Source organism: Cebus imitator, unplaced genomic scaffold (genome assembly GCF_001604975.1).
Source record: "Cebus imitator isolate Cc_AM_T3 unplaced genomic scaffold, Cebus_imitator-1.0 Scaffold211, whole genome shotgun sequence".
Taxonomy (NCBI): domain Eukaryota; kingdom Metazoa; phylum Chordata; class Mammalia; order Primates; family Cebidae; genus Cebus; species Cebus imitator.
Window position 1 is genome coordinate 1309916 of NW_016107526.1, and position 23827 is coordinate 1333742.

The following is a 23827-nucleotide window of genomic DNA, read 5'->3' on the forward strand; positions in this document are numbered from 1 at the left end:
CAAAAAATGTTTTCACAAAATAATATGAAGAGAGAAACACATGTAAGGTATTCATTAAATAAAAATTTTAAAAAAGAGAGAAAAACAGAGAAAAAAAAACCGAGTCATGTCTTCATACTTTTTCATACTCTTCTCAATTGGAATCTCCTAATTTTTTTTTTTTTTTTACTTTTTAACTAAATACATAGTTAAAAATATCCATCTTATCATTTATGTTCTTATTAAATGCTGTTTCTTCAATAAAATGTTTGTTCAAATCGAAAAAAAAAAGAAATTGAGACTGATACCATATTTAAAAAGACACAGGGAAAAAAATTAAGATGTTTCTGATTAACCTTTGTGAGACAGACTAGTCACTTCTTAATGGTGCTTGTGTCCTAATTTCTGGAAACTGTGTGTATATATATATATATGACCTAACAAAATTAAAGGAATATTGCTGATGTGATTAAGAATTCTGAGACAGGGAGATTATAATAGATTATCTACTTGGGTTCAATATAATCATATGGGACTTTATAAGAGGGAGGCAGACAGATTAGAGATGGAGAAGGAGATATGATGATGGGAGCAGAGGTCAGAGTGATGAGAGAAGGGGACCACAAGCCAAGGAATGCAGACATTCTCCAGACGCTGGAAAAGGCAGGAAAAACTTTCATGTAAGACTCCAGAAAAAACACAACCCTGTTTACACCTTGATTTTAGAACTTGAGACCTCCAACATGAACAGTAACACATTTTTATGATACAAATTTTCGTGGAATTTGTTATGGCAGCAACAGACAACTAATACAAACTTTATTTGTATTAAATGTGAAGTGCTGTCATGACAAATACCTAAAAATGTATAGTGGCTTTGGAATTGGACAATGGGAAAATGTTGAAAAAGTTTTCAGAAGAATGGTAGACAAAACTTAGATTGCCTTGAATCAACAGTTAGAAACATGGATGTTCACCACTCTGCTAGTGAGGACTGAGAATTTATGTGAAGAATATGATAAAGATAACACATAATTATCATGGAGAATACTTGAATAATCAAAGACAGAAATATGAATCTTACAGGTACCGCTGGGGAAGCTTAAGAAGGAAATAAGGAATATTTTATTAGAAGCTTGAGGAAATAAAATCTTTCTTATATAGTGTCAGAAAGTTTAGTGGAATTGTGTCCTGTGGTTATGTAGAAAGTGGAACTTGTAAGTGATGAGCTTGGTTCCGAGCAAGCCACTGAAAGTGAAGCCTGGTGTTTTCTTGCTGCTTATAGTAAAATGCAAGAGGAAAGAAACACATAGAAAACTTGGTAAGCAAAAATGAACCAGAACTTGATGTTTGGGAAAATCCTCAAGTTTATCCAGATTGTAAAAGACAATAAAATAAGGAGATTCACTGTTGGAAAAGTGTGCTCTGGTAAGTAAATCCAGTTGTGGCTGGAAAATCTTTTATTAGTACCTTTGAAGCCACAAAAAGACAGTATTCAATTGTACAAATGGATCTTTGAAGGGATGAGGGATGGGACTCATTGACCTCCTCAACGGCCATTTAAGCAGAAATGAGGAATAGATATAGGATTATCCAGGAAGTATACTAGGATGAGGGAGGGTAAGGTGGAATCTCTTGTCTAATGTAGTGAATCCCAGGACAGGAATAGGTGACCCAAAAGGTTCTTCAGAATTAAAGCGCAGCAAACTGCCAGTTTCGACTTAAAGAATAAAATTAATGAAGCTGTTAGAGTCCCAAAATTCTACAGGCAGGAAACAAGCTGATTGAGCTATTCAGCTTAAATTTGTACTAAACTTCACAAATAAAGAAGGATAATTCTGATGAGGAAGACTTGAGTCCAGAGAATAGAGTTTTTGGCTCAGTGGATGGAGATAAAAACTACAAGAATTATTTTCAGACCTTGAAATCTAATACTGTTTTCCTAGCTAGACTTCAAAATTGCTTGGGACTGTTGACTTTTTTTTTTTAAAGACTTTATTTTTTAGAGCAGTTGTAGGCTCATAGCAATACTGAGCAGAAGGTACAGACATTTTTAACATATCCAGTGTCCCCCACATCCCAGGCTAGAGTGGGGACAATTTGCTACAATTGATGACCCTATATTGTCATGTCATCATCACCCACAGTTCATAGTCTATATTAGGGTTCACTTGCTATTCTACATTGTATGGTTGGCCAAATGTACAATGCCATGTATCCACCATTATAGTATCTTACAGAGAAGTTTCACTGCTCTAAAAGTTCTCTGAACTATGGGTATTTATTCCTGCCTTCCCCCTAATCCCTGATAACCGCTGAGATTTTTACTTTCTTCATTCTGTTGCCTCTTCCAAAATGTCTTTTAATTGGAATTATATGGTATGTAGCCTTTCAGACTGGCTTCTTTCACTTAGCAATATGCATTTAAATTTCCTTCATGTTTCTTTATGACTTGATAGATGATTTATTTTTAGTGCTGGGTAATATTCCATTGTCTGGATATACCACAGTTTATCCATTTAATTATTAAAGGACATCTTGATTGCTTCCTGTTTTGGAAATTCTGAATGAAGCTACTATAAACACCAGTATCCAAGTTTTTTTGTGGACATAGGTTTCGGTCCCAATTGCTGGACCTTATGATAAAAGTGTAAGAAACTGCCAAATTTGTCTTCCAAAGTGGCTGTACTATTTTGTATTCTCACTGCAGTAATTTCTTTTTTCTTTCCTTTTTATACACTTTGAATGGGAATGTCTGTTATTTCATGCCTGTCCTATCATATTTTTAAACCAGATAACTTGTTTTCTAATTCACAGGCACCAGATGAAGAGGAATTCGATCCCAGAATCAACTATATGCAGAGACTAACTCATCTAACTTAAAGTATTAGAATTATTAGATTTGGGGATTTTAAGCTGATGAGACAGATAAAACTGAGGGCTGGAATTGCTTGAAGTGGTAGACACAATAATTATTACCTAATGTTCCTATTTTAGTCTTTGGAATCTGTGAATATGTTACCTTACATGAAAAAAGGACTTTAAAATTGCGATTCTGTCACATTACTTGAGATGAGGAGAATATACTGGATTATCTGGGTGAGACAATATAATCACAGGAGTCCTTATAAGGAAGATCAGATTCAGATAATAAGATGAGAAACAGAGGTCAGAGTGATTCGGGCCCAAAAACCAAGAAGTGTAAACACGTGTTTTAGAAGCTGAAAAGATGAGGGAAGGAATTCTATCCCACAGTGTCCAGAAAAAAAATGTATCTATGGTTACACTTTGATTTTAGGACTTCCTACCTCCAAAACTTTAACACTGAATAATCATCAGAAAAAGACTGAGACACAAAAGCATTTAGAAGTAAATAAAGTTTAAAATGAAGTTTTATAACACTTTATAAGAGAGTTCAGGCATTATAAGGACTATTCAACAAACAAAAAATAACAGGTATTTGCAGAAAACAAATATGTCTTATAAAAAATTCCTAGATTTTATACTAATTTTGTTCCTAGAGAAAATAGTAATTTTCTCACATAATCATATCTGAAACGGTTTTCATTTTTATATATGTGCAAATATCAGCCTTGCAAAATTATTAGGAAGTCAGTAATTAACAAAGAAGGCTTAATGTTATTTTTATGTTGGGATCTAGAACTAGACAGGATGAACTTTTTCCATTTGCTTTTGTTCATATTTTTGGTCTATCTCAGATTTTAAAGTTCCTCACCTTCCCTCTGATTGTAAAATGTGATATACATATACTCATAATAGCAGCAGGACAAGGTGTTAGTTCTTCTTAGAAATAACCTAGCATAAATATTTTACTATCTATCAATCAACTATCTTTTTTTTTTTTAAGATGGAGTCTCACTCTTTTTGCCCATGCTGGAGTGTAGTGGTGCCATCTCAGCTCACTGCAACCTCTGCCTCCAGGTTCAAGTGATTCTCCTGCCTCAGCCTCCCAAGTAGCTGGGACTACAGGCGCTCACCATCACTCCCAGATAATTTCCTATTTTTAGTAGAGATGAGGTTTTCACCATGTTGGCCAGTCTGGTCTCAAACTCCTGACCTCAAGTGATCTGCCACCTTGGCTGCCCAAAGTGCCGGGATTACAGGTGTGAGCCACCATGCCCAGCCAACTATCTATCTATCTATCTATCTATCTATCATTTTTCTACTTATGATCACATTTTAATACCCATATAGTATGCACATATATGAAAGTAATATACTTTATTTTCTTAATTTTGTATTTTTGAACATTTGGGTTGTTTCCAAATTTTTGCTATTATAAATAAAAATTCAATTGCCATCCTTATAATCAGGTCTTTGTGATCATTATTAATAATATGTATTATTAATATATACATTTTTAGAAGTTGAACTTTTTGATGTTTGTAACTGACATAATTGTATTAATAGGGTATATGTGATAGTTTGATACAAGTATACAATGTGTAATGATCAAAGCAAAGTAATTAGGACATTTGTCACCTGAAACATCATTTCTTTGTGTAGGGAACATTTCAAATCTTCTAGCTATTTTGAAATATACAACAAATTATTAGCTATAGTTATCTTACTGTGCTACTGAACAGTAGAACTTATTCTTCTATCTAGCTGTATATTTATACCTATTAACCAACCTCTCTTCATCTCCCTTTCCCAGCCCCTAGTAACCATCATTCTATTCTTTACCTCCATGAGATCAAATTTCTAGCTCCCATATTTGAGAAAGAACATACAATATCTGTCTTTCCGTGCATGACTTATTTCACCTAACATAAAGATTTTCAGTTCCATCCATATTGCTGCAAATGATAGAATTTCATTCTATTTTATGGCTGAATAGATTCCATTTTGTATATAAATCATATTTTAAAAATCCATTTGTTGGTGAACACAGGCTGATTCCATATCTTGGCTATTGCGAATAGTGCTGCAATAGATATGGGTGTGCAGGTATTTCTTTTATATAATGATTAGAAGTTGAATTTTGAAGCAAATTGCGTATCAATCTTAAAACTTACAGTTAATGTTGGCAAACTATTCTCCATTATTAATATATTTGTCAAAGACTTTCTAATTAGATTCTAAAAATTTTTCAATTCTTTCATATTTATAACCTGTATATTCCCTACTTACATCCTTATAGAGAATATTGCATATTAGGAATGCATAAGATTAACCTAGTGAAGCAATCTGAATGTTAGTTCATTCCCCATTATGTGAGGTCTGTTTATCCAATTTGACAATAAATCAAGCTTTCCATTTGTCCTTTGTTATATTAATATTTGTGGTGTTTGCAGTCATTATGCTCAATGAGTTTAGGCTACATAGTATAAACACTTGTAAAATTCGACATGACTGCATGTTGAATCAAATACAAAAGGACATTTTAGAAAGTCATCTTTGCATTTCTCTCATGGCTAAGTCTTCCCCACAGATGAAGCCCATCAAATTGACTTACGTTATTATTGAGTAGAAGTAACCAACTATAGGGCAAGGTAATTATACAGGGACTAATTCTATTTTCAGTAATTGGCCTCCATTTCCATGTTTTGCTACTAAATGAGAAATCTAGTTGAGACACAGTAAAGATGAGGCACCTGTTGGCCTTCAGGGTTAGCACCTGGTCTGGAGTTCGTGGGCTCATGAGGGTAGCTTAAGTTTTAATTGCTAAGAGCTGATACTCATTGTAGAGTAATCCAGATATTTGGAATTAAATGAGATAGGTTGCTTAGTTTGCAACAAGGATAAAATGTCTAATTTGATTAAGTTAGAAAGTCTAGCATTTTAGGAAACATATCACGTTTTCCTGGCATATACTTATTTCTGTTTGTATAGCTCCAAATAATTTTCCTTATTTTGGTGGAACAGTTCAGCCACTGACAAGTTACTGAATTAGTTGAGGAGTCAATCTAATCAAAAGTTTTTTTTAAATATTCAGTTAAAATTTTAGTTTATAGGGAAGTGAGCTTGAAGTGGTTAAATAGCAACTCCCTAGCTGCCAACAACCAGTAGGAGTAGAGTGAGGTGGATGTTTGATGTTCAGATATAGGCATATAAGAATGTATGAATTATTTTGTGTTTAGGAAAAGGCCATTTCAAATAAAATGAAGCTTACTTGCTCAAATGGAGGGAAACCCGAATCTCTCCCAGAGACAAAGGAGATCAGAAGGCTAAAGGAAATTTTTAAAGCATTTGAATTTGAGTCCTTGTAAAGCCATTTCTGGAGACAGGCATTTCATAGGGAACACTTTGAGGTGCAATGCAATTCCTTAAATTTTAGTAATTCTACTTTAACGCACTGGGGGGTGGCCAGTAGTAAGTTTAAGATCATTTCAGGCTGTAAGCTATATCAATGCGATTATTACTTTGTATTTAATATTAAAGGTTGATGTTTAACTGTAGGCAGAGGGATTAATAATTCTCCAAAATTTAAGTTACATGCTTGTTACGAAATTATTAGTAATGCAGAAGCCAACCTGCACTGAAGGGTCAGCAAGAAAGTTCATAGACTGAACATTCATTACCAGGCTAAGAAAAACATTCTGCAAGCATTTCTAACGAGGATACATGGCTGCCTCATAAGGAAAAATAGAAATTTTATCTGAATGACAGTAAATTTTGTTTATGCTTTTGTATATGAGTGCCCTTACTAATATAACTGTAAACTATTTATAGGTCCTACTGTGAAATACATAAAATGTAAATGTGTTAGGAAATAACATAAAAAATCTTTTGCCTGCCTCCCCCATACAATTCAAAGTTTAAAAAAGCCTAGGCATTTGTACAGATACATTATCTCCACTGAAACATTTCAAGAAATTTTGAGTTCCTACCTTGTGGCAAGAGCATTTGTCTCTGCTGGAGAATCAGCCTCAGTGAATCTTGATCTGGAGCAGCTGCTGAGGCTTCCAAATGCTGTCCTTGCTTTTATATACCCAGAGGAAACCATTTTATCCTATAACAAGAAACTCTCCCAAAACATTGCCTTTTCTTAAAAATTTGATTTTTTGATGTCTTGTGATTAGAGATACTTGAGTGGCAAACATGGAAATTTATTTCTGTAACATGACATTGCTAAAACTGTGGGCCATGTGATTATTTTGCTCTGTTGTTTCCTTACACCTTTCAAGAAAGCTCAGCTGAGTTATACAAATGTAATCTGCTCCAGGTCTTTCTCTGTAACATGCAGAACAAAAATTTTTGAAGGATTATATCATCTACATTAGTTTTCTATTTTGGACCTTGACATGCATATTTCTAAAAAACTTGTCCAGATTCTATTGAGTTCCATATCCAATAGTGAGCGAGTCACTGTTAAACAAATGTTCATGCCTTCACCACTCTGAGATAATCAACCTAGAAGGCACCCTTGCATAAGTCTAAGATGTAATATATGCCTGACCTTGATCAATCCTCCTACCTGACACTTCTTTGGTACCTCAGCACTGTATCTTTTGTAGGGATACACCTCTAAATATTTCTTAGTCTCTCTCAACATGTGCCTTAAAAGCATCTTAATGTATAGAAACTACATAGCCTCAAAATTCAGTTCATTATGCCAGAAGTATAATATTATCAGTCCACTTCTGAGCTTTTCTCTTTTCCATATATCAGTCTATGAGTGTTCAATGTCTTCAATAATTTTTGTGTGGATTACTTTTGTGAGTGATCCCTTTTCTTAACTCTTGAAGATTTCTCTCAGTAGTTTGCTTCGTTTGGGAGTTATTCCAGTTTGCTTTCTTACTTTTTCTTCTTGTTCTCAGTTAAGTTCCTTTTGTTCTTATTTGCCGTTTCTAAACCAGGCAAAACTAAAATGTTGCCCTCTTTTCTGGTATGATTATTGTGAACAATAAGATGTTTGTGGATGTGTGTATGTATATCTTCTTTAACACTGAACTGTGGGTTCTCTAATCTCCTAAGAATTCTTCTGTTTGAATACCTCTTATTTTCTTGTTTCAATCTTCATTTTTTCCCTTTCATATTACTACTGTTCTAATTCAGACTACACGACCAACGCCTACTTCTAAAAGTAATTGCAAAACATGGACCTGCTTTCTAAATTCATTTCAATCCTCCTTTAGTCTTTGAGTAAATTATTTCTAGTGGCAGAATGTTCCAGGTGCAATCCTGTTTTAAACATATTTCTTTGCCTTTGGAAATCATTAGAAAATAATTCCATTATATTTTTACTCTACCATAACTTATGAGGTATCTATATTTCAAATATAAGCAAATGCAATATTTTCTGTATATCTTACCTTTTCTTTGGTAAAACAGACAATTTTACTATGAGTTGAACACACAGTCCTCATATAATGGGGAATGAACTAACATTCAGATTGCTTCACTAGGTTAATCGTATGCATTCCTAATATGCAAAATTCTCTATAAGGATGTAAGTAGGGAATATACAGCTTATAAATATGAAATAATTCAAATTTTTTAGAATCCATACATATCATGGCTTCTTTTTCATTGAGTCAGGTCAAAGTCAGGCTATAGAGTACCAGGACACAGCTAGGTGTTATCTTTGAACTAGAGGAAGTAATCTCACATTTATGTGCTTTATAGTTACAAACTTCATACCATCTCTTTTAATTCCACAACAAGTCTACGAAGTTAATTCATTAATTCAATTTTCAATAAGTCTTTATTTTGTCAAGCAGTACCCATGGGTTCTGGGATTATGACCGTGAACAATACAGTCTCTCTTTAAAAAAAATTTATAATCAATGTTTACAGGAAAAGTGTATTAGTTTTCTATTGCTGTATAAAAAAAAATACCACAAAATTAGCAAATTGAAACATCACCCATTTGTGAGTACACAGTTCTGTAGATTAGAAATCTGGGCAAGGTTTAATTAGGTTCTTTGCTTAGGATGTCACAATGCCAACCTCAAGGTATTAGCCAGGCTAGTCTCTTATCTGGATGCTCTAGGGAGAAATCTGCTTAGAAGATTGTTCAAGTTGTTAGCAGAAGTGCATTCCTTAAGGCTATAGGAGTGAGATCCTTATTTTCTAGCTGGCTGTCAGCCTGGGATAATTTTCTTTACTGGGGATTTCTCATCTCTAGTGTCTCTTCTCAGCCTCTGGAAGTTACGTGATTCTTTAACCCTTTTCTGCTAAATTCTGTTCACCCATATAGCAGACTGAACTAAAGAAAATACAAGCATCTCTCCCCACAATTACATTTCTCAACTCTTTTTATAATATTCAGCAACTGGAATCATTGAAATTCTTAATGAAGACTTTTTAAAGTTATTTATTTTGTTTTTAAATTATTTTTGAAAATGTGTATCTTGCTCAGGTACCTTATTTTAGATTGTCTTACCTATAGTATCTTCACGTAAACACACAATAACTAGTCACGGTTTCCAATTTAACATCATGCAGGTTATTGTAGTAGTAAGATTCTCTTTTAGATGGCGAAATAGACAAGGTAATCAGCAATAGGTTCAAGGGCTATAGAAATATCAGGAAAGATATGGAATAGGAGAGAAAGAAGTCACTGGTTATAGTTTAGATTCAGAGAGCATTTTCAGTTGTGCTGTGGAAATAAAAGCTAGATTGCAGGGGATTGGTTAGAAAAAGATTATAGAAAAAATATATAGTCTGGGCACAGTGGCTTATATCTGTATTCCCAGCACTTTGGGAGGCTGAGGTGGGAGGATCAACTGAGGTCAGGAGTTCAAGACCAACCTGGCCAACATAGCCAAACCCCATCTCTACTAAAAATATGAAAATTAGCTGAGCCTGAGGGCGCAGACCTGTAATCCTAGCTACTGCAGAGGCTGAGGGAAGAGAATTGCTTGAACCCAGGAAGTAGAGGTTGCAGTGAGCTGAGGTCATATCACTGCACTACTGCCTGGGCAACAAAACAAGGCTCCATCTCAAAAAAAAAAAATAATAATGTAGATGACTTTCTCCCTAGGGTGGCTTGTGGAGTCCTAATTTCACATCCTGTTGAGCACAATAGACATGCCAACAGTCTCTGGAAAGGATTCTGGGCTCACGGTTCCACTCTACCTCTTTTCCATCTATTCAGTGCCATAACCCATTATGTGGGGGTTTGCAAATGGACATTCTGGCTTTAGTCACAAATATGCAGGCTGTTGTTGTGTACAAAGGGAGTCAATATTTGTCTTCTTCCTAACTTCATACCACTCCATTAAACAACCTGAAAGAAATCATCCATACCAGGGAGCCAACTAGTCTATCCCAAGTGTTCTTTGTAAAACACTTTTGAAAACTAGAATTTCATTATGTAAGCATTACAAATTGGCAGGGGGACATGAGGGCAGAAGTAAAGAGAGCATGGCCCTGGAAACTGGTGTGAAGGCAACCTAGAATCCTGATCATGAGAACTCTGAAAACAGTCAAAGCAAAAGAGGACTGCCACACTAAGAAAGTGACCCAGTAGGACAGAGAATGGACACAGGGTCAGGCTATCTCTTTCAGTAACAATGATGTAGAGCATCTCTCTTCTAGACTCATGCCATCCTTCAGGATATTTTGAACATAAAACATACATGCACATGGTAGAATTAAATGGTTTGGAGCTATGGCTAATAACCCAGGTTTTTTTTTTTTTTTTTTTTTTTTTTTTTTTTTTTTTTTTTTTTTTTTTTTTTTTTTTTTTTTTTTTTTTTTTTTTTTTTTTTTTTAACATCAGCTGCATCTTCCCAATGCAGCAACATGTTATTTCAGCCAATTAATTCCTGACACAAACTGTAAAAGAATGACCCTAGGCACTTTCAGGTTACTGATGCTGTTAGAGATTTTTCTTCATCTTTTTAACATCAGGTATATTCTAAGGCAATTAGAGTTAGAAGAATGTCAGAGAGAAAATATTAATGGGACTTTAGTGCCAACCATTCACACACTAGTTTAGTTTTGTAACTTTCCTTTCCTTTCTCCTAAGTCTCCAACTTCCTCGGAGCTCACAAGGAGTAAAAAAAGCATGTCAGCAAGCCTCTACTTTATTTCACTAAAATGCTTATAAAAAAAGAGTTTTGCAAATCTAGGGAGAAATTATTTTCTTTGAAGTGACAGAAACATAAGCCACGATAAGGTTTGGGGGGGAAAGGAGCTAGTTTGGTTTTGGGCTTAAATTTTAATATCCCATTCAAAATAGCGGAGTTAGACATGCTATTTCCCAGATTACAAGATTTAAATTATTGCTTTGCCTCACATCATCAGTACTTGCCTGGAAGTTCTTTCCAAATAAGTACTCCCTCAGGTCATACTTTTATATTGTGTTTTCCACTTTGCATTGCCCCAGTCATAACTACCCTTATGGTTTAAAGTTTGGGAATCAGATGATCCCATTCTGTGGCATTTCTCATTGGCATCAATCTTTGAGGGAAACCCTTAACTTCTTTGTGGAAGTAAATTCCAAACCCATAAGGAGGTGGAGAAATTAAGTCATTTACACAACCCTTTATTCCCTCTCCTATTGCAAGCAAACCCACCCCAATCTTGCTTGACCACTAATAATAAAAAGATTCTAGAATCCTGAATGATGTTATCTGAAGCTCTTTTTTTTCAGTAGAGAGAGATAATAAATAACAAGTTGTAGTTGTGAAGCTTAATAACTCATACATACATATATATGCCTATATATGTCTATGCTATGTACATTTATGACACTCACACACACACACACACATTCATTTCATGCTGACTGGCCATTTTCTTCTTCCTTCAATAAAAAAATTGCCAAATTTTAGGTCACCCAGAATGAAGACTGCACTTTCTAGCCTCCCAGCAAGGTGTGCCTGTTTGACCAGAAGAAAACACGTAAGAATTTTATTTTTATAATTGCAGAGTCTGGCTGCTTTCCTAATATGATAAAAAAATAAAAATTCATAGGAGAAAATACTGACAATACAGGAGAAAAGACTATGTTTAAATTACAAATAACAATCCAAGAAAATTATTTATCAATCATAATATAGAACAACAGGTCATTTTTCTTAATATCAGCAATCTCAACATGTCAATGATAAAATGGCCAACAACTCAATATGTAGGTGAAATAAACAGAAAGTTCACAGGAAAGGAAATACTAACAGATATGTAGGTGAAATAAACAGAAAGTTCACAGGAAAGGAAATACTAACAATGAGTTTCAAACCTATGAGAAAAAAGCCCAATCCCCTTTGCTCATAATAGAAGCACACATTTTAAAAGATTGGCAAAGGTAAAAGGACTCTGATATGCTTTGGCAGGGATTGGAAGAACTTTCCTCTCAAAATTGCTGTTGAAAAATAAAATGGTAGAATTTCTATGGATACAATTTTCAATATCTATTGAGACTATTAATGTTTATCTGCTTTTTAACCAGAAAATATATTTTATACCAATGTGATTTCATTGTTACAAAAATTTGTGCATGTCAGAAATTTTTGTAAGAGAAAAAGTTTAGAAATTTTATTATCAGGTGAATAATAGATTCTAGTACATGGTTAACAGGTGATTAATACATGCATACAATGTAGTACTAGACAGTATTAATAACTAAAAATATATCATTATTTCTAATACATATTAATTGAAAAAATCAAGTTATAGAATAAATGTATATTGTGCTATCAACTCTTAAAAATGAATATAAAATTATGTACATAAGAAATGACAATTTTTGTCCTTGGGAAGGTTATTAGTAAGGCTGAGGCATGGTGATAATAGGATAACTGCCTTTAGCTATATTCTTTTGTTCTTTTGAAAAAAAATGCCATGAACCAAAACTAACTATTCACCAGTCCTTTAATTTAAGCTTTTTCTTCCAGGTTAGTGCTACTCTCCTCCTGACTGACTATCAGTCTGGATCATCCTTTTGTGCTTCAGTCACTTGAATGGTCATTTAGATTACTAATGCTACAGAGAAAGAGAAAGTGAACGGGCATTTCTTAAGCACAGCATTATTTATTAAACTGAAGTGCTTTACAAAAGGGTTTTTTTTTGCACATTTAATCCTCATAACGGATGAGAAAACATGGAAACTGGGAGCTAGAAAAGGGTTGATATTTCTTGAATGCCTACAATGCCCTCAGCACTTTACTTACATACATTCTATTTTTTCAATTCCCGTCAGAGTCCAGAACCACACTTTACAAATGACATGCTTTAAGTACAACCTTATGAAAAATCTTGCCCGAAGTTAGCCAACTGAAATGTCAGTAGTATAATTTGAACCATGGTTTATTTATTAATAGAAACACACAGCAAAAAGTTTAGCAATAGCAATAACAATAAACAACAAAGACAACAAGGCAACAATGTCAGTCTTGGTACATGTCATTTTCAGCTTCAGCTTCTATCACTGTTAAATATCCTAATTGCCCTTAAAGGGGACAGGGTTACCTTGGTCACTTCCACACAATTTTTAATGCACTATGCAAATCATCACTTTAGAAATCAGAAGAAAATGTGATATATTTTTAAAAGAATGAACTTAATCCCTGTGAATTCCCGTTAGTTAGAACTTACTATTTTACATTTAAAACAGTATTACAGTTTATCTCAGATATTGTCCATTTTCACTTTCACCTTTTAAGGATCGTCTCTGTCTAGGTTTTTGGTGGGAAAATAAGGATATTTTATGATCATTCTAGAGTCAATACCACACTTCATCTATGTTTCTGAGGCCTGATAACAATCTGGGATTTCTGCATCACAATCTGCCTCCCACTGTGCTGATAACTGCATTAATGGCTAGAGAGGAGTGACTTTGGAGTAATTCATATTATTTTATTTCCTGTCCCTTTATTCTCTGCAGGACCACCACGGAGCCTTTACTTAATCTCTTTGTCTAAAAAAGGAATAATGAGTAAACTGATTAATGAGGCTTTGTATTAACAAATAAGACAATAAATTGCCTAGTCTAACGCCTGGTTCATAGTCTATGCTCAAAAAAAGTAATTATTATTAGTAATATATCACTCTTTGCCTAAATTTTGAATAGAAAAAGACATTTAAGTATATCAGTAATTGATTTACAAGTTAAAGTTTCTAATATTGAACTACTTTGACTACCAAGTTCCTAAAAAGTATTCCCTGGCCAAATGTTACTGTGGTTTATTAATGGGCCCAAGATCTATGGTATATCGCTAGCTTCTTATCACTTAACAGTTCAGTTCAGCCATTCCTGCTTTTCTTCTATCTCCAAAATTCTTTACATTTCAAATAAAGAGAAATTTGGTTGTATCTTTTTCCTTGTCTCTAAGCACTCCATTCCTAAGAACTAAACCTTCTAGATCCCCAAAATTACTAAGCGTTTCCCTGATCAAAGAGCCATCCCTAAAGGAAACTCTAGTATTAACTATTCTTGTGCATGTCTCCATGTATGTGTGCAGTTTTTATCCAGCTCCCCATGCTTTTATTATCCAATTTAAAAAAAAATTATTATTTTGTATAATCTCTGGCCAAGAAACTTAAACATGTAGCTATTGTTATTTTACCCTCACAAAAGCCATCTGGATTTCTTCTTGAATTAAGAAAATTTCCCTGAAGTATGAAGGTGCTAAACTCCTTTTCTAGAAATGGTGAAATGTGTTAAGCTGTGGATAAAGGACATCTGAATTATGTTCTTAGTAGGTACATGAACACAGCTATCCATGGGGAAGCATTAAAAAATGCTCATCTAGTGGCCCTCTTATTTTTTAAAGGACAAAAGAGTAAGAGCCAAATATGAAAATATTGTTTCTCAGTAGACAAAAAATAGCAATTGGTCAGATCAAGTCTATCTAACAAAAGGTGTTTTAGAGTGAATTTAAATATTCCAAAAATACTCACTCAAAATTAGAATTATTTTTATGTATTTTGATAATTTTTAAATAAAAATTTCCATTATTATACAGCTCCTACATGAGGAAATCTGGAGAGCTCATGAAAGTCAATTAAACACAGAAGACAAATTAAATTCCTATTCAGCTTTTCCTGCTACTTTAAAAAAGCAATGGAAAATGACAGGAATAATTTTACCTAGATAGTATGCAGAGCAGGTAATGATTTTGAGACATGGCTAAACCTTGAGATATCACCTGCTGATGAACGACCTGCTGATTTGTCCCAATTGTGAATCTATATGAAGGTGGTGGTGAAATTCTCTGAAGAATTATTACTTAAATATTTATGTATTTGCTATTTTTCAAGTCATTAAAATCCATTCAGAATAAAAATATATGATTGTGAATTGCAAAATATGTATTTTTGTTCTTTCATATTTCATATTCTAGTTTTTACTATAATTTCAATATAAAAACCAATGATCTGATTAGTAATCCAAGACAACTGTTAAGGAATTGTCAAGTGTACAAAAAAGTATACATTCTAAAAGAGTTTTAAAAATAGTTTTGGTAGATTTTTACTTTTAATTCAATTCCACTTTCTAAAATGTAAATGTTATCCTCAGAAATAACCAGTACATATACGTTTTTTTTTTCCTGCTAATCAGACAGTGAATCTGTGAGTGTAATTTTATGAAAAATGTTGGCATCTTTAGGTTTGATGCAATTCTATTGGCTAGAGCTTACTTTTCTCATTTATATATGCTGAAAATCTCAGTGTATAACCTTTCTTCACCCCTTGTTCCCTGTCCTGCTTTGATATCCAAAGTGAACGTGAATAGTCTGAATATCCTGCTCTGGATGAACATTCAAAGGACATTTCTTACTTCTATATGCAGTGGTTACTTACATCAGTTTCTAGTGTTCTGGTTGCCATCTTCTGCTCCTGCTCTCCAGCATATACCTAGAATTGAGACCAGAGACATGGGAGTATTTGCCAATGTGTCTAGTATCCGTATATCCCTTCATGTAGAGGCATACTATATGCTAGGCATAAGCGGAGTTATCAAATGGTGATGTTATCATTGTTTTCTACCAAGGCTTTTTAGGAAAAAGAAGTTCTGTTTGGTGAGGCATTCATTTAAAAATTTCAAAACCTTGCTCAGCCCCAAAGCACTATCAGAGTATATGCTTCATAAGACAGAAAATATTATTTTCACCGTGCATTGGATATGACGCTTTATATAAATTAAAATAACATCAGCAAGATTCATCTCATTAAACATTTAAACATTCAATATTTAGTCATTACAGTAATGGTTTATTGCTTGGCAAATACATTTCCATGGGTTATCTTATGATTAACTTATGATTAAATATCATAAACTTTACACTTCCTTCCCTGAGTTCAACTGGAACCTAGAAAATAGAGCTGCCAGAAATATCTATATTATGTTATTATTTATGATACATGTAATGATTCATATCTGCAGTGTCATTTAAAAAATGTCATCATTATACCATCACTTTTGGTAAGTAGTACATAGACTATATTTGTAGATATCAGTGAACTGCATTCCAAAATCAGTATATTCTGAGGGAGGGAACATTATTTATTTAACATTTTACTGCATTTGCACTTATCAGGGTCCTTGTGCAATTGTGGAGTATGATATCAGCAGACATAATTAATTTCAGCCTGAGTAAACCACTTGTAAACAGTTGTAGGGCAAGATTATAACAATGCATAGATTTTTCGAAATGGCTTATTTCACAAAGGGTCTCTGATCTTTATTTATGTGTTCATAAATTATAAAAGAAGGCAATATTTTTTTTTCTTAATGGATTACATGTATAACTATAAATAGAGAAGGAATTCTTGTTTTGGTTACATATGTTTGACAACTTTATTGCTAGTGAGAAAAGCAAAGGGCTAAGTATTCAGTAGATACTCATTTCACATATTTTATAATAATTCAATACCAATTTTAGAAGGAGGTCAAGATTTATTGATTCAAAACATCAATATAAGGAATTATGTCATAGCACTTTCTAAGAGTCTGAAAATACAGACTATTTTTGGCAGTTGAATTTGGCTCACCTAAGTTCTCTTTAGTATATGAATAGGAATCACTGAACAAATATTTGTTATTTAAAAGGAGAGCTTTCCATTATAAAACTAAATTTTTATTTTTAAAAAGTTAATCCTAATGTTAATACAGAGGTGACATAAGAGAGGGATGTTCAAAAGTAGACCTCATTCTAGATGATCAGTGAAAAAAATCTAACCTAGTCCAAAACCATTTATTATCAAACTTGATGGTTTGTCTACTACATGTATGTAGAAAGGTGGTATTTAGGACATATTAGAATTTATATATATATTTAATTATACTTCCCCATATTTAGAGCTGACACTTGATAAAAACAAGTCTCATGAAGTTTAAATCACACCACGTTAAAAATAAATGGTAAATCTAATTTCTGTGGAACTCTTCTCTAATAGTTGTCTCAAATTACAAAGTTTTGAACAGTATACTTTTAAGAACTGTTTTTATTAACATTATTTTTCTCTCTCGAGCCATAGAAAATTGTATATTCTCCTTGAAATAATGTGGCACAGTGCTAATATTAATAGTTAGGCAAAGTTCTATATATTTTAAGGATTGGTCAAAATGTGGATAAAATTGATATCTACAAAACTAAGTGATGGTTTAATAGAAAGTCATCATACCTCTGTTGGGAGAAAGGTTTCGTGGTCAGAACAGTATTATTTTTAGCAAATAATTTCAGATATGCTCCAAATACAGAGAAATGAATGATCCGAGTCCCAAATTCTAATTCCTAAACATACTTTAATTATTTAAACAGCTCTCACTAAAAACTCATGGTAGCAACTAGACATTAAAGAATCTCATTAACAGTTTTTAAGACAAACTTAGGTACATTATTATATGTCAGCATTTTTGTTTCTCTTAGGTAAATAACCGGGAAAGTGACTGCTGGGTCTCTTAGTAAGTTTATGTTTAACTTTATAGGAAACTACCCAACTGTTTACCAAAATGACCATACTATTTGCATTCCCATTTGCAATATATGTGAGTTCTATGTGTTTGTCAACACTACTTTAGCTGTACCCCATAAATTCTAATGTGTATTTTAGTTTTATTAAATTTAAAAAATCTATTTTTTTGCTAGGCATGGTGGCTTTCACCTATAATCCCAGCACTTTGGGAGGCCAAGGCAGGCAGATTGCCTGAGCTCAGGTGTTCGAGAGAAGCCTGGCCAACGTGGGATAACCCAACCCCTAATAAAAATATAAAAATTATCTGTGTGTGTGGTGGGACATGCCAGTAGTCCTGGCTACTTGGGAAGCTGAGGTGGAAGGATTGCTTGAGCCTGGGAGGTGGAGGCTGCAGTGAGCTGAGATTGCCCCACTGCATTCCAGTCTGGGTGATAGAGTGATACTCAGTCTCACAAAAAAAAATAAGTATATATATATATATATATATATATATATATATATATATATTTATATAATATGTGTAAATATATATTTATATATTTGTGTGTATATATATTCTATCTAAAAATATAGATACATGTGTAATATATATTATATATATTAATATACATGTGTATATATAATATACTCTAAAAATATAGATATATATGTGTAATATATATTATATATATATTAATTCTATTTTCTTGTGCTTTCTATTTCTTCCTATAAATTATTTAAAAGTAATTTTAAATTATTTTAAAATTACTGTTTGATTTTCGACTATGTGAGGGTTTTCCAAGTATTACTTTGGTATTGGCTTTTGATTTAACATCTTCATTGGCTGAGAACATACTTTGCATCATTAAATTCTTTTCACTTTGTTAAATTTTGTTGTATGAGCCAGATATGGTTTAGTTTGGTGACTATTTCATTCTTCCTGGAAAGACTGTATATTCCCTTGATTGGTAAATGGTATATAAATATTAAGTTGGTTGTGTTCCTTGACAGCATTTAAGTCTTCCATATGTTCACTGACTTTCTGTCCATTTATCAATAACCAGAGAAATGTTATCTAAAATTATAAATGTTTTGTATAAGTTTTATTAGTTTTTGCCTCATTAGTTTTGCCTCATTTGTTAGTTTTGATGCTCTGTTGTAAAGCCCATGCACATTTAAAAATGTCAGGAATTCTTGATAAATGCCCTCTCTTTCTATGTAGTATTTCTCAGTCTCAGATAATATTGTTTTGAAGTCCACTTTGATAATTACAGCTGTTTTCATGTGTGTTGGGTCAGTGTTTATATTTTATAGCTTTTTAAAATCCTTCTACTTTTACCACATACATATTTTGATATTTAAAGTAAATTTCTCATAAAGTACATAATTAGGGCCTTGTTTTTTAAATCCAATATGAAAAACAATCTTTTAATAAGTATACTTAGACTTTTTTCTTGGTGTAATTATTGATGGTTTGGTTAAAATGTGCCATCTTGCAAGCTGCTTTATATTTATTCAATTTCTTCTTTGATATTTTTCTTATTGTTTTTTGAAATTAGTTCAACATTATTATTCTATCTTATTTTCACTATTTGCTTTTTATTTGTGCCTCATTGAAAAAAATGTTGGTTTCCCAGAGTTTAAAATATATATATTTAATCTTTAGTAGAAATAAAATTATAATTTTCCTAAAAAAATACTTTAATAGACAATCTGAAACTCTTTTACAAAGCAAATTGTTTAAGCCAGAAACATTGAAAGTGATAATGGGACAAGCTCAATGCCTGATTCTAACATAGATGTTCCTCTCATCATTTGTCATTGTATTGAGATTCAGAAGTAAACCTGGCCCAAATGAGGTAGTTAGCATCCCTTTCCTGATGACTGTATATGCCATCTGACTTTTTACACATAAGACTTGGCTTGAAAGAGAGCAATTTAGTTGTCACAAGTTCTGCTATGACTCATGTTCACCTAGAAATTAACTTCTTTTACCTGGCTGTACCCTAATCATGAACTTGGGATCTGAAAACATTAGAATACTTTTGCTGGTCTGTTTTTAATGTGTGACCTGATTTTGCTTTCTGCTGCATTAGGTTACTGTGAATTTTGAATTACTGGCTCCAACATTTTGTTCTTCCACCCACTCTCACCCCGCAGATCCATTCAAGTCCTATGGAATCTGCAGAGCCTGTCACTAGTGATGGAGTGTAATTTCTTATTTTTTGACTTTGGGCTTAGCCCTGTGACTTGCTGTGTCCAATGAATGCTAACAGATGTGATACAAGCAGAGAACTGAAACATGCTTTTTATGCTTCTCCCATCACCACAACAAGAACCCACTATAGCTGGCCCACTAGCCCAATACAAATAAGAGATGTCAGTGAGGAGCAGACTGGTACTCAACCTGCAGGTTAGAGCCAAGACCAGCCTAAATCAACCTAAATCAGCCAGCTCCTAGCTGATCTCAGACATGTGAGTAAGAATAAATAATAATTTTAAGCCACTGAGTTTTGAGACAATTTTATGTAGCATTATCGTGACACTGGCTAACCAATACAGCAACTGGTATCTACAAATGTAGTGCTGCTCTAACCAAAACCTAAAATATGTTGAATTTGTTTGGGGACTAGGTGGTGGGGATGAGTAAATTTTTTTAAGGAGGCTAGAAAAATAAGGCTCATGCTGTGGAGTGGCTACATATTTTGGTGTAATTAATTTTTGGTAGTCTAGAAGGCACATAATTTTACCTAGTGAACTCCTAGAATTATGGAAGAAGATTTCAAAAAAATATATTGGAAGTATAGACTTGTAATTACTAGCTTCATTTGACAGATTATTCCCCTGCCCACCTCCCCCCAAAAAAGAAATAAGTTCAGAAATAAGCTTAGGTTGTAATTTAGAAAGACTGTAGAAAGCCAAAAAATTTTAGAAAAAAATTATTTTATTTTTTTCAATAAAAAATGTGGCCATTAAAACACAACCTTAGGAAATAGGTTAAATCCAGGGTATTACCAACAAAGAAAATGTCTCAGTGTCAAGATCAAATCAAGGGTGTGACTGTCACGCATTTTTAAAAGACCTCTCAAAGGATGATGATGGCACTCAAACGATCATTCAACTCAAACTGTAGCTAATTAGAAAGACTGTGGACATGATCTCACAGAAGTCTAAGGTGCTCAACATACACAAAGTTACCTATAGAGAAAGATGCATTTCTAGAAAATAAGTGATTTTTGTAATTTGTAGTTGATTGAAGTAAATCACATGGAGAAGCAAGAATATTTTTGAGTATACTGTATTAGCAAATGTGCTGTAGACTTTATAATCAATGTACACTTAGGCTACACTGAATTTGTAAAAAATTTTTTCTTTCTTTAATGATAAATTAACCTTAGTTTACTGTAACTTTTGACTTTATCAATTTTCTACTTTTTAATTTTTGACTCTTGTAATAACACTTATCTTAAAACACAAACACATTGTCCAGCTGTACAAAAATATTTCCTTTTTTATGTTTTTATTTTATTTTATTTTATTTTAAGACAGGGACTTACTCTATTGCCAGGATAGAATGCAGCGGTGTGATCACAAAACACTGCAAGATCCTGCTGTCTCATCCTCCTGAGTAAACAGGACTACAGGTGCATGCCGTTATGACTGGCAAATTTTTCAAATATTTATTTTGTAGAGATGGAGGTCTCCTATGTTGTCTAGGGTAGTCTTGAACTCTTGGCCTCAAATAATCCTCTAGATTCAGCCTCTCAAAATGTTAGGATTGCAGGCATGAGTCACTGAGCCTGGCCAAGTTTTCTCTATTTTTAACATTTTTTGAATAGTTTTTGTCAAAAACTAAGATACAAGTACACAAATTAGCGCAAAACTACACGGGATCAAGATTATCAATATCACTGTCTTCCATCCCACTTCTTGTATTACTGGAAGGTCTTCAGGGGAAATAACACTCACGGAGCTGTCATCTCTCTAATAACAATGCCTTCTTCTGGAATACCTCCTATAGGACCCACCTGAGGCTATTTCATAGTTAACATTTTTTTTAAATAAGTAGGAGCACACTTTAAAATAATGATAGAAAGAATAGTATAGTAAATACATAAACCAGTAACATAGTGTTATCATTATTAAATACTATGTATTGTATTAAGTATAATACTATGTGTTATACATTCATACAACTGGCAGCACAGTAAGTTTGTTTACAGGAGCATCACCACAAAGATGTGAGTAATGAATTGTGCTGAGCCATTATAATGACTATGGCTAAAACATCACGGAATTTTTTAGCTACATTATAATCTTATGGGACCACCATCATACTTGCAGTCTGTCATTGACCTAAATGTCACTATAAATTGCATGACATGGTATGAATTTGAATTGTATATCAGCTTTAGGATAGTGATCCCAGTTGGTTAGGAAAGAAAGGTAACTGCTAAGGTGTGGTTTTAATTCTGACAGTTTACTCAGTCTTACCAGAAAGAATCAACACAGATACATTAGTATTTATTTATTCTCTGTGGTAAGTACACAGAAATTGCTTATAATTTTTCTATACATTTCTGTATATTTGCTATATTTCATAGATAAAATTGCAAATTCAAGCAAAAGAAAAATGTAGTCCTGTTTAAGATAAAATCCTTTAAATCATCAGAAGTCAATTTACGTATAACAATTGCTGAACATGCAAATAGAGAGTACTTCAATGTGAAGACTCAAAGAGACAAAAATTAATTTCATTCATATGAGGATAATTTTTAAATATTCTATTTCCAAATCATCTAGCATCTAGGAAAAATATTGAACTTGGAGCCAGAAGACTGGACTAAAACATTAGCTCTATCATTTATTAAGCAAAAGAATTTTAATTCACTTCTATAAATCTACCTCGGTATTCTCACCAAATAAGGAAATGAATTATAATTTTGAAGATCCTTTTAGATCAAGTAATTAAATAACTATCTACCCTGTGTTGTTATTGTCTGTTTCCCATAGAAATAAAATATATAATTAACTGCAAATAACAAATATATCCAATGTATGCTAGGTTTAAGTTTCTTCAGATTTATTTAGTCTCCCAATTAATAAGGCTATAAAAACAGAGTGAAAGAATACAGAATCTGGAGACAGGCAAGTTTGGGCTAAAATCCCACTTTCCAATTTGCCCACTTTCTACTTTTTTTTTTTTTATGACTAAGCATTTATTCTTTACTCTTGTATATGGTAGTGATATCAGACTTGTTAGGATTGTGGAAAGAATTTAAAACATTAAATGTAGCATACCTATCATCATTAGCCTTTGTTTTGCTGTAAATATCATCTTCAAATAGGGTGATACTTTGGAGAAACACATTTTTCCTTAACTGGCTATATTTTCACCAAATTACTTAATTTTGCTAGGCAGTTCCTTTAAATGTCCAGTTTAGGCTCCAGTAGTGATTGAACTTAGCAAAGCTTTTTCAGACACCTAGAATATATCTAATGCTATGTGCTAAGCAAAGATATAAAAGTAAGCTCTATACTATACTGTAAGAGTATGCTCCAGTCTTGAACCTTTTAAAAATTTATCAGGACTAGAAGCAACTAGTGTGCATGGCTCTCATTAAGAGGAATGGAAAGGGTGAGTAACACACCACCTTCAACTGAAACATCCAGCTACTCACAGTGGGACTAATGAAACAACCCATGGAGAATGGAGAAAAGCAAGGCAGTATCATGACTCACCTGGGAATGACATGTCGCCAAGGGAACTTCTCCCAGCCAGGCAAGTGGCGAGTGAATGTTTGACCCCAGGAACCTATGCCTCTCCCACCCACTCCACCAGTCTGATACACAAGGCTACTTACAGTCTTGTCAGAGCAGCCGCTCAGACATGCACAGAAACCCAGGAGCCTTAGATACTGAAGATACTGAAGCTCTCTGAGATTCCCAGCAAGCACAGCTGCAACTCTGGCAAAGTAGGATGTTAGACTCTTGTACATACCCCTAGGAAAGAGGCTGAATCTACAGGGCTGAG

General features: G+C 33.5%; 1 long non-coding RNA gene across 1 annotated transcript; it reads right to left on the minus strand.

Annotated features, from left to right (window-relative positions):
- Positions 1-11664: 11664 nt before the first annotated feature.
- LOC108317899 lies at positions 11665-23324 on the minus strand. The gene is made up of 3 exons (XR_001830931.2): positions 23095-23324; positions 15700-15753; positions 11665-11777 (listed from the first exon to the last, which is right to left on the minus strand). It is a non-coding gene; the product is annotated as an uncharacterized LOC108317899 (long non-coding RNA).
- Between the last annotated feature and the right edge of the window lie 503 nt (positions 23325-23827).